This window comes from Capsicum annuum, chromosome 7 (genome assembly GCF_002878395.1).
Source record: "Capsicum annuum cultivar UCD-10X-F1 chromosome 7, UCD10Xv1.1, whole genome shotgun sequence".
NCBI lineage: Eukaryota > Viridiplantae > Streptophyta > Magnoliopsida > Solanales > Solanaceae > Capsicum > Capsicum annuum.
The window spans coordinates 120,983,752-120,996,460 of NC_061117.1; the positions used below are offsets into that span (position 1 = coordinate 120,983,752).

At 36.3% G+C, this 12,709-nt stretch overlaps 1 long non-coding RNA gene across 2 annotated transcripts; it reads right to left on the minus strand.

The window, feature by feature from the left end:
* Positions 1 to 9,526: 9,526 nt before the first annotated feature.
* LOC124885611 lies at positions 9,527 to 12,483 on the minus strand. 2 transcript variants are annotated; one of them, XR_007042900.1, is made up of 2 exons: positions 11,951 to 12,483; positions 9,527 to 11,580 (listed from the first exon to the last, which is right to left on the minus strand). It is a non-coding gene; the product is annotated as an uncharacterized LOC124885611 (long non-coding RNA). The 2 variants fall into 2 exon arrangements; XR_007042899.1 differs by having other exon boundaries at positions 11,938 to 12,483.
* Positions 12,484 to 12,709: the final 226 nt, after the last annotated feature.

Genomic DNA, 12,709 nt, shown 5'->3' on the forward strand with positions numbered 1-12,709 from the left:
TGGTTGCATAGATTTTTTGAATGTTTCAGACTCCGAACAAATTTTGGGCACTCCATCGAAGTCTGATTGATCAAATAAAATCTGATATTGCAGAAAAATCTGCTATGAAATAGCAGATTTTTCACTCTTTTGGCCCATTTTGCTCATTTTCATCTTGCCTCTTGGAAATCAAATCCTAAAATAGTGTGGGAGCTTAAAAGTAAATTTTTGAGAGCTTGGTAAGCTAGATTAACACCTATTTCTTGATTTTATTACGAATTTAAGGTAATAATTCACAATTTTCTTAGTAATTTCTTGATAAATTTCTCAAAATTCTAAAAATCTTAGGGCTTGACTTTAAACTCCCATTTCACTCCTTTTCCTTTGAATAATATTTTCATCTTATAATTACTAGTTTTTCATCAATTTAGCCTACAAAACAATTTTGATTCTTGATTTTACCCCAGATTTCAAAGATTTTACCCGGTAAAGCTCAAAAAATGGTTTTTCTTCTATTTGAACCTCGTTTTTTACTCAATTTGGCTTGTGTTTCAGTTGTAGATTCCTAAAATTATGGGGAATATATTTTTAAAGTAAAGTTTTGATTTTGCCCTTCTTTTTCGGAAACTCATTTCGGAGGTCCATTTTGACCCCGAACCAAAACTAATCAATATGGGTGTCGTTAGTTTTTTTTTACGCATAGATTCTATATTTGATATTTTTAGTGGAGTTCAGGATTGTTCATGAAAAGTATAATCACAGGTTCAAGTTTAGCGGACCGATTTCGACGTTCGAGGTAGGTTATGGCTTAACTCTTTCAGACTGGGCTGGGTAGTAAATAATAAAACGAAATGCATGTTAAGAGTGGGAACTAATCATGAAAAAATCCTATCTATGTGTTGTGCTCGTGTTGAGTCCTATATGTGATATAATTCTCAAAATTAAGATATTATGTGATATGTGTGACCACGTGGGGTCCTATGTGATATTGATAGCCTTGAATACATGTGAATAATTGTATTGTTTTGTTAAAATACTTAATGTGGTACCATTTGTGTATTTTAATTATATTCACACTTTATTGGCATATGAGACATGTGAAAATTAATGGATGAAACAAAAATAATGAGTGGATATTGGCTCATGTGGTTGTAAAAATGTATCATCATGGTTGGTTGTGGAAATATATCATATGGTTGGTTATGAAAATACTCATTTTGATTGGTTTTGAGTATTACATCTTCATATCATACTCATTCATGAAATATTGGTACCACCGTGGCAACATTTGAGAAACACTGGCAACACCTGATAAGACATTTCTAAGGGATGTGCCAAAAAGAAAATATGACATATGTGGATTGTATACGGGTTGATGAATCCCCTATGGATCCTTCATTGGGAAGCTTACCTCCGTAGGTGTATACGGGGATTATGCGATGATCTCGGAGGTTGTGCGATGACCTCTTCATCATTATCATCATCTTCATCATCATATATATTGCACTTACTTTATTGTGTTATGTTGTGTTGTATTTCCATATTGACTTGTCAACTATGTATTTATCTTATCTTTTTTTACTTGTACTTGATGATCTTGTATATACATGTTCTCCCTTATTATTCTTATATGTGATATAATATGTACTTATGTTCTATCTTGGTGTGATGTGGAAATATATGTGAGATATATTAGAACTGTTAGTGCAAGCGGTGTGGGCTAACATTGTGGGATATTTTCTGATTGCAGGTCAAGTGCCCTTAGTGTATATTTTGTATTCTTTATTTGCTACTTTGCTTGGTCAGCCTATGATACCTACTGAGTACAAGTAGACCGTACTCATGCCTAATGTACCCTTTTGGTGCAAGTCCTAGCTCGAGTGCGCCTCAGCTTGCTTGACTCGGGCAATTATTGCAGCCTTCAAGGTAGCGGTTGGACATTCATGAGTCCATAGTTCACCTCTATATTTCTATAGTAGTTATGTTTATATTTGTATTAGTTAAGAGATGCTGCGAGAGATTGATGGAGATTTTTTGTCGGTTGTAAGCCTATTGATGCTCCTGAGTTGTCATGGGATCAGTTTGTTGATGCCTTTCTGGAGAGATTCGTGCCTTATAGTTTGAGGGATCAGATGTTGTATGAGTTGAATCATTTTAAGAAAAGCTCTATGACAGTTTCTGAGTTTGAGTCACGTTTTCCTGCTCTGTCCAAATATTCCTATGATAGTATTTCTATTGAGTCTGAGAAGACCCAGAAGTTTGTGAAAGGTTTGGATGTCACCCTTTAGTTAGCTATGTCTCAGATGGTTGTGCTTAGGCCTTTCTTTCAGAATATTATAGATCATGCTAAGATGACAGAGGGTATTCTTTAAGTATCTCAGGGTGGCACCAAGAAGGTGCGTTATTTTGGTGAGTTCAGGAGTCAGACCTCTCGAGGTTGAGATTTTAATGGTTCTCATGGATAGTGTAGGCTAGTGCGGGTGGCCTTATAGAGTTCGGGTGTTGGACCTTCTAGTTTAGCAGTTCAGGGAGGTCGTTCAGGCCTAGTTGTGCCTTATTCTATTGAGGTTGGTCGTAGAGGTTGCTATGTGCCTAATAAAACTGGCCATATGGCCAAGGACTGTCCTCACCGTGTATTTAGAGCTACTCCTACTTCACCTGTGAGGGGTAGGGGTGCTACTAGAGGTGTGAGGAACAGAGGTAGTGGAGCTCGTGCGGGTGGCTGTGGGGCCACTTAAGCAGTTGGTGATCATGGTCAGTGTTATGTTATACCACCCAGACCTAAGGCAGAGGCTTCTGATGTTGTGATTACAGGTATCATCCCCATTTGTTTTAGACCTGCATCTGTATTATTTGATCTCAGATCGACTTTCTCCTACGTGTCTGTGTATTTTGCTTCAGGTTTTAATTCTGTTAGTGAGCTTCTTTCCATGCCTATTTATGTATCTACCTTGGTAGGTGATTCTTTAGTGGTGGATTGGGTGCATCGATCTTGTGTTGTGACTTTGGTCGGGCGTGAGACTTTGGTAGACTTGCTTGTCTTAGACATAGTTGACTTAGATGTTATTTGGGTTATGGATTGGTTGGCTCCTTATCATGTTGTCTTAGATTATTTTGATAAGATTGTTACTTTAGCTTCGCCGAGTGTGCCAAGGATAGCTTGGAAGGGTGTATTTCATTCGGGTCCTAAGAGGATTACATTTTATGTTCAGTCTTGTAAATTGATTAAGAGGAGATTTTTATCTTACTTGGATCATATTCGTGACATCAATGTTATTTTGCCTCTTTTCTTGGATTCTGTTTGTGTTGTCCATGAGTTTATGGATGTGTTTCCTACAGACTTGCTTGGTATGCCTCCGGATCGAGATATTGATTTGCTACTGATATTGAGCGGGCACCAAGCCTATTTCTATTCTTTCTTATAGAATGGCCCCAGCAGAGTTGAAGAAATTAAAGGATCAGTCATAGGAGTTATTGGATATGGGATTTATCAGACCTAGTGTTTCACCTTGGGGTAAGCCTGTCTTATTTGTGAAGAAAAAAATGGGTCATGAATTGATTATCAACAGTTGAATAAGGTGACAGTTAAGAATAAGTGTCCTCTTCTTCGCATTGATGATTTTTTATCAGTTTCGGGTGTTATAGTATTTTTAAAGATTAATTTGAGGTTCGGTTATCACCAATTGAGGATTAGAGCTTCAGATATTCTGAAGATAGCTTTTTGAACTCGATATGGTTATTATGAGTACTTGGTCATATATTTTGGGTTGACCAATGCCCCTGCCACGTTCATGGAGTTAATGAACTAAATATTTCAATTGTATCCCGACTTCTTTATTTTTGTATTTATAGATGAAATCTTGGTTTATTTTAAGAGTGAGGTTGAGCATGAAGAGCATTTACGGATTGTGCTGCAGATATTGAGGGACGAGAAGTTGTACGTGAAATTCTCTAAGTGCAAGTTTTGGTTAAAGTGTGTTTTTTTCTTGGATCATATGGTAACTAAGGAAGTATTATGGTTGATCCAGCCAAGGTTGCAGCGGTTTGTGATTGGGCTCGACCTACTTTACCCATCGAGATTTAGAGTTTTGTCAGCTTAGAAGGTTATTTTCAGTGTTTTATTGAGGGTTTTACATCCATTGCAGCTCCATTGACTATGCTGACTCAGAAAAAGATTTCTTTCTAGTGGTCTGATGCTTGTGAAGAGAGCTTCCAAAATCTCAAGGATTTGTTGACTTCAACTCTCTATATCGGCTTTGTCCAAGGAGAGCATGGGTTTTTCTATGTTTTGTGATGATTTTGGTGTTGGATTGGGTGTTATATTGATGTAGAAAGTCAAGGTGATTATGTATGCATCTCGTCAAGATTGAAGCCTCATGAAAGGAATTATCCTACCCATGATTTAGAGTTATACGTAGTTGTGTTTGCTTTGAAGTTATGGAGGCACTACTTGTATGGAGTCCATTGTGAGATCTTCTCAGATCATCGTAGCCTTCAGTACCTCTTTACCTAGTAAGATCTTCATATGAGGCAGCACCGTTTGGGCAAGGCTAATGTGGTTGCGGATGCCTTGAGCCGAAAGTCGACTAGCATGGGTAGCTTGGTGCATCTTTTAACTAGGAGAGGACTTTTGCCTTAGAGGCTCAGTCTTTAGATAACTAGATGGTTAGGCTTGATATTTTCACATAAGGGGCGTGTTTTGGCATTTGTGGATGTTAGATCTTCTTTGATGGAGCAGATTCAAGCTCATCAGTTTGATGATGTTGGATTTAGGTTGATTTGAGATAAAGTGTTCAGTGGGGAGGATAAGTAAGCCTCACTTGATTCAGATGGAGTTTTGAGGATTGAGGGCCGAGTTTGAGTGCCGAGAATGGGTGATTAGATTAGGTTGATCTTAGAGGAGGGCCACTATTCTAGATATTCTATCCATCCAGGTGTAACTAAGATGTAGCGTGATTTGAGAAAGCACTACGGGTGGTATGAGGAGAGATATGGCATATTTTATGGCTAGTTGCCTATGTTGTTAGCAGGTAGAGGCCGAGCATATGAGACCTGGTGGATTGCTTCAAAGGTTACCCATTCCTGAGTGGAAGTGGGAATGGATCACTATGGACTTTGTAATTAGTTTTTCTTATTCATCTCATGGTTCTGACAGTGTTTGGATCATCATGGATCGACTGACCAAGTCAACTCATTTTATTCTAGTTCAGGTCTCATTCGGTGATGAGAGGTTAGTCCCTATCTTCATTCGTGAGATTGTGCGTCTACATGGTGCGTCGGTGTCCATTATTTCAAATCAAGGTTTTGTGTTCAAATCTCACTTTTGGAAGACTTTTCAGGATGAGTTGGATACTCGGGTTGATCTAAGCATAGCATTTTATCGCCAGAATGATGGCCAGTCAGAGCGGACTATCTAGGTTTTGGAGGATACTTTGTGCATGCGTGATGGATTTTGGTAGCCAGTGGGAGCAGTTTTTGGCATTAGCAGAGTTTGCATATAATAATAGCTATTGTTCCAGTATTTAATATGGCTCCTTTTGAGGCGTTGTATGGTAGGCGTTGTTGCTCCCCAGTGGATTGGTTTGATGTTTCAGATATGAGACCTCGAGGTGTGGACTCGCTCCGTGAGTCTTTGGATAAGAGTCTGGGTCATTCAGGATAGACTTAGAGCAGCTCAGAGTAGGCAGAAGTGCTATACTGATTGTATACTTCGTTCCTTGAGAGTTGATGTTGGAGATCGTGTTTTTCTTTGAGTTTCACCCATAAAGGGTGTGATAAGGGTCTGGAAAAGGGGCAAGCTTAGCCCCAAGTATGTTGGTCTATTTGAGATTCTTCGGACTGTTGATGATGTGGCTTATGAGTTGGCTTTGCCCCTCCAATCTATCAGTTGTTCATCCAATTTTCTATTTTTCTATGTTTCATCACTATATTCCTGATAAGTCATATGTCATTCATTGGGAGTCGGTTCAGTTAGATGAGCGGTTGTCCTTTGTTGAGGAGCTGGTTTCCATTTTGGCTAGGGATGTTAGGCAGTTGCGCTCTAGATTGATCCCTGTGGTTAAGGTCCAGTGGTGATATTGACCTGTAAATGAAGCTACTTGAGAGGTTGAGTCTGATATGCGTAGTTCTTATCCTCAACTCTTCATTGATTCTGGTATATCTTTGCCTTAGTTGGAGGATGAACTAGATTTTTAGTGGTGGATGATGTAACGACCTAAAAATTTGATGAAATATGTGAAATTTGTAAAATTTGTGATTTTGTGTGATTTGATTATTTTACCCCTCCCCGTAGTTGCATTATGGTATTTCTTGGGTGTGGGAGTTATTGGCATGATTTTCGATACATTTTGGTATCATTTATATGATATTGTGGTTTTTGATAGCTTCGAGAGCCTTATTTTAGACTTATGGGGATATCTTTTGATTCGTGTGATGGATGGCCTAACGACTGTGCCAACAACTACAAAATATCAATTTTAGGCTAGGTAGACCTTTGGGTTGGGTCCCGATGCACCCGATCTCATTTTGACCTATTGATCAGAAAGTTGAAAAATTAAAAATATAGGTGTGGGACCCATATTTGATCAAAACGACCTCGGATGTAAAATTCGACTTCGCCAGCAGATCTGGAATGTTGATTTTAGGGTGTTAGCATACTTTTTAAGATTTTGCAGCTTTTAAATCTCATTTCAACCCTCGGTTTGGAAAATTGTGATTTCGGGTTGCGGGGGTCAACTTTGTGAAAATGATATTTTTTTTGAAAATATGACTTTGCCAATAAATTCAGAACGTCGAATCTAGTATGGTTGCGTAGTTCGTTTGCATGTATCGAACTCCGAACGAGTCCGGGGCACCCCGTCGAAGTCCGATTGATCAAGAAAATCTGATATTGCGGAAAAATATGTTATTTTATAGCAGATTTTTCACTCTTTTTGGCCCATTTTGCTCATTTTCATCTTGCCTCTTAGAAACTAAATCCTAAAATAGTGTGGGAGCTTAAAAGTAATGGAAGCTTGGAAAGCTAGATTAACACCTATTTCTTGGTTTTATTATGGATTTAAGGTAAAAATTTACAATTTTCTTAGTAATTTCTTGATAAATTTTTCAAAATTTCAAAAATTTTAGGGCTTGACTTTAAACCCCAATTTCACTCCTTTTCATTTGAATAATATTTTTATCTTATAATTACTAGTTTTTCATCAATTTAACCTTCAAAACAACTTTGATTCTTGATTTTAACTCGAATTTCAAAGATTTTACCCGGTAAAGCTCAAAAAATGGTTTTTCTTTAATTTGAACCTCATTTTTTTACTCAATTTGACTTGGATTTTCAACTGTAGGTTCCTAAAAATATGGGGAACATATTTTTGAAGTAAAGTTCTGATTTTGCCCTTATTTTTAGGAAACCCATTTTGGGAGTCTGTTTTGACCCTGAACCAAAAGTAGTCAATATAGGTGTCGTTGGTTTTGTTTTGATGTGTAGATTCAATATTTGATGTTTTTAGTAGAGTTTGAGATTATTCGTGAAAAGTAAGGTCGCGGGTTCAGGTGTAGCAGACCGGTTTCGACTTTCGAGGTAGGTTATAGCTTAACTCTTTCAGACTGGGCTGGGTAGTAAATGATGATACAAAATACATGTTAAGGGTGGGAACTAATCATGAAAAAATCCTATCTATGTGTTGTGCCCGTGCTGAGGCCTATATGTGATATAATTCTCAAAATTGAGATATTATGTGATATGTGTGACCGCGTGAGGTCCTATGTGATATTGATAGCCTTGAATACATGTGAATAATTGTATTGTTTTGTTAAAATGCTTAATGTGGTACCATTTGTGTATTGTAATTATATTCACACTTTATTTGCATATGAGACATGTGGAAATTCATGGATGAAACGAAAATAATGAGTGAATATTGGCTCATGTGGTTGTGGAAATGTATCATTGTGGTTGGTTGTGGAAATATATCATGTGGTTGGTTGTGAAAATACTCATTGTGATTGGTTTTGAGCATTACATCTTTATATCATACTCATTCATGAAATATTGGTACCACCGTGGTAATATCTGAGAAACACTGACAACACCTGATAGCACATTTTCGAAGGATGTGACCGAAAGAAGATATGATATATGTGGATTGTATATGGGTTGACGAACCCCCCACGAATCCTGTGTCAGGAGGCTTGCCTCCGTAGGTATATACGGAGATTGTGTGACGATCCCGTAGGTTGTGCGACGACCTCGTGCACCAACATCATCTTCTTCACCATCATATACATTGCACTTACTTTATTGTGTTATGTTATGTTGTATTGCCATATTGACTTGTCATCTATGTATTTATCGTATTTTTTTTTACTTGTATTTGATGATCTTGTATATGCATGTTCCGCCTTATTCTTCTTATATATGATATAATACATATTTTTATTTTATCTTGGTGTAGTGTTGCAATATATGTTAGATATATTAGAACTGTTAGTGCAAGCGGTGTAGGCTACCGTTGTGGGATATTTTCTGATTGCAGGTGACAAGCCCTTAGTGCATGTTTTGTATGCTTTATTTGCTACTTTGCTTGGTCGGCCTATGATACCTACTGAGTATAAATGGACCGTACTCATACCTACAGTTCCCTTTCGGTGAAGTCCTAGCTTGAGTGCGCCTCAACTTCCTTAACTCGGGCAATTGTTGGAGCTTCCAAGGTAGCGGTTGGACATTCATGAGTCCGTAGTTCACCTTTATATTTCTATAGTAGTTATGTCTTTATTAGTATTCAAAGACAGATATTATTTCTTTGTGGGTATTTTCTGATGTATTTGACTTTTGGATTGTATTAGTAGTTCTTACACTATTGACATTTGGTTTTGGGCATGGTTGGTATTTTGGATATATTTTTTTTCACATTGCTATGATTACTTATATGGTTCGGCTTCGTTCTAGAAGCCTTATCTTAGGCTATTTCTTTTTTTTCCTTTTTTTTGTATCAGTTTGGGTAAAAGGCTTACTTGTCAAGGTGCGCCGCGACAAGTGTTATCATGACCTTCATTTTTGGGTCGTGACACCAAATGAATTACAATAAAATAAATATATAATACAATAAAACATAAATGAGTTTTAACTTTAAGAAATTAAAAAAAAGGACATGACAGATTAATTATTACAATCTGTTGATGAAAGTGCAGAATAAAATAAATTTAAACCTTTTAAGAGTCATTGATAAAATTATATGAATATTTGCACATTAGAAAAATTATAAACTCCTGACATTTCAATGTTTGAAACAGAAAACACAAAGCGCCAAAATCACATTATATTAAGTGTTCAACATATAAATCATTACTTTTGATTTTTCCAAAAATGTGCTATTGATTACCTTGCTCCTTTACCCATATCACGCCGGTCAATATTTCGGAGAAGGGATTGGCTCAAATTGAGAATATTCGAGGTGATAACGTGTTAAAATTAATCTAAGCAATAGCAACATAAAGAAGAAGTAAACAAGAAAATAAGGAGACAAGACAAGAGATCTTTTCATTCTTTCAAGTATTTCAATTGTTCAAGTGTCTACAATATGAACCCTTATGCCTCTATTTATAATATCATATAGAGGCATGCAAAAGATTGTCATAATAATGCTATTAAACAAGAACATTATGGGGTAGGAGGGTTAAAGGGTGTGAGAGTCACACCCATAATGGTATTAAACAAGAATATTATGGGAGAGATTAAAGGGTATGAGAGTTACACCCATAATGGTGTGTAGAGTAATGGAGGATTAACTATATATCATGGAGAAGATGGGTGGGAGTTACTTAATTCTAAGAGTTATGAGCATCCACCATAAACATATTATTTTGTAACAGCAAAAAAATTATTCTTGATTCACCTTGAATATCTCAGAATTATTATATTCAAGTCTATGATGTTCTTCTCCCAACGGTGAATATTAGCATGTAAGTAAAGCATAAGACAATCACAAAACTCACTCCAAACAAAACCATTTGTCAATATAAAGTTATGGAATACAACAGATATTAGGATTCATATAGCCGAATCAACTAACTTTTTAGTGAGGCATCAGGGGCGAATCTATAGGTATATGTGGACACATTAATTAAAATAACAAATCAAATAGAGATCACATGTAGCAATCAATAATGTTGCTTGGTAAATAAAAGAAAAATAGTTCAACATAGCCTAGCCCTACTGTTAAGGGACCATTTGAAAAAATGAACTGATGAAGAACTCACCTTTTTGATAATGCTCTTTCTTTAGGATACAAAGCCTTGTAATCTCGATGAGAGGGTACAAAGTCTGTTGGAAGACTCCTACCAAATAATCTCGTAACAGGAAAGAAAAAGAAGGAACCAGATATCCTTTTTCAAGTGCACTGTTACCTTTAAACTCTTTTTTCCAATTCGAAGTATTATTCAATAGAAAGATTAAATTTACTGCTCCTATTTAACAATCATAAACCTCGCTCATTTATTCTATATAATAAGGTTGTGACCGGAAGACCCATAATTCAACTCTAGTAACAGTCATCTGCATCTATGTTTATTTGTAGTAATCAAGATACATGGCCCAGTTTCAACTTTGATTATAGCTATAACAGCTGATGATATGCAAACAGGACCATCCTAAAAAACATGCAAAATGCTCCCAAGTCCCAACAAATCAAAAGATGATATGTATTAGCATTTTTAATCTCCGGTGTGAACAGGCTAATCCCCAAAAAATGCCCAATACTTCGGCATGGGGGCCAAGTGACATTATTATCTGGTTTATCCTTCATCATTTATCATAAATTGAATATCATACTAATGTGCAAACCCTGTCCCTACGGATTCGGACACTAATTTCTTAACTTTTTTGGGATTAAAATTTAACATACTCAGAGAGTCCTTCAAAAAGAACTACCAATCACAATCTTTATAGCAGCAGAGATTTTATATAGGTCTTAGCCTCTACGGTTATATATATTTGAAAAAATGTTTGGACAAACTATTGTAGTCTTCTAGAACAAATAACAGTGCCGCAATTTTTGCTACAGAGAGAGTAATATTCATCTTGTTGCTGGATTGACTTCCATAAAAAAACTTAACTCTACATCTCAGTACCATCCACACTAACATCACGTAATACTCAGGACATTTGAAGTGCAACATCGACTGCAAATGTGTAAACTATACAACAAAATGTGAGAGAATGATCAAAAACACACCGCAAGCATCCCGATTCTTGAGTTTCGTGCTTTAACTATCAAGTGTGTGAATTTTGAATTTCTTGTCTAAACTATCACCAGCTATTTATCAAAACAAGCATCAACTATCAATTAGTCACATTTCCTATAGAAATATCACCATAAACTTCAACATCGTTCATGTAGAAAAAATGAACAATTGATAATTAAGGTGTATTTTGATTAATAGTTGGTGAGGAAACTGAGATACTTGACAAGTTTAGGTATGAAACTCGAAAAAACAAATAAATATCTAAAAAAACTCATAAAGAGTATAACAATAAGAACTCACATCTCTTTCAGGAAGGTATTTCCATTCTTAGTAAGTTTAATATCACCAGCACCACCAACAAGCCTATCAATTTACAAATACACAAATCTCCATAAGAATAAACTATCAAAAACACAAATACTAAATAAAATCAAACACCTCAACTCATACTTTAATAGTGCATTTAGGCTCGAGATTAGTCTTAAAAACATACTGTAAACCCTTGGCAGCATTGATATTCAGGTGAAGCATCGCCGATTTGTTAAGTACTTCAATATTTGGATTCAAAACCTTAACAGACATTTTCACTTACTTTAATGGAGGCAAAACATATCGAAGACGGAGTATCGAAGAGTGAGGGTTTAGGTGCAAAAAATTAAAAGAAATGCATGCTTTAAGATCAAGATAAGTGTGTGATAACAACATTAACAGCTGTAATACCCAAATGCTTCACCTTCACCGTCGCTAGCTCCATCACCATCACTGGCAACAGAGGAAGTCTAGAAGAGAAGCTGGTGAAGTTTGCCTCATCTTCAAAATTCAACGAATAACACAACAAATTATAACGGAACTCTGCTGAAGAATGTCATTTGTGTCTATTCCCGTTACCACTACCGTTAAGAAAACAGAAGATGCTAAGCCACTTGTCGGAGTTTTCATCGATGGAGGAGGACAATGGCAATGGTTGCGGTGGAGAAAGCGGAGGAGGATGGTGGTAGCGGTGGTGGGGGGTTGGGGGAGGGGGGAAGCAGTAGAAGAAACAGAGAGATTTTTTGAGTTTTTGTTTAAGAGTAGTGTTGGATATGTTGAGGTGCTGGCTAAAGAAAAATGGTTCTAGAGTATGGGAAAGAGTGATTTTTATCGGTGTGAAATTTCTATTTTGCCCTTAGTTGTTCCTCCACTCCCTCTTCTCTCTCTCTTTATATATATAAATAAAAATTAAAAATAAAAAAATAATTTTTAGAGTAATTAAAATTTAAATCAGGAATAAAATTGGCAGAAAAATTTGATGTAAGGACTACCAAAATGTCAAATTCTCTCTTGTATATAGTAATGATTGTGGCACTAAAAGAAAGTTGAAGATTTTTTTTGTTTTGGAAAATGATGGATGTTTCCAGAAATATTTTGGAGAAGAGAGGATATTTTTGGAATGACTTTAATAAATGTTGAAAATACGATTTTACCCTTGTCTATCCTTGAACTCATCTTTGAA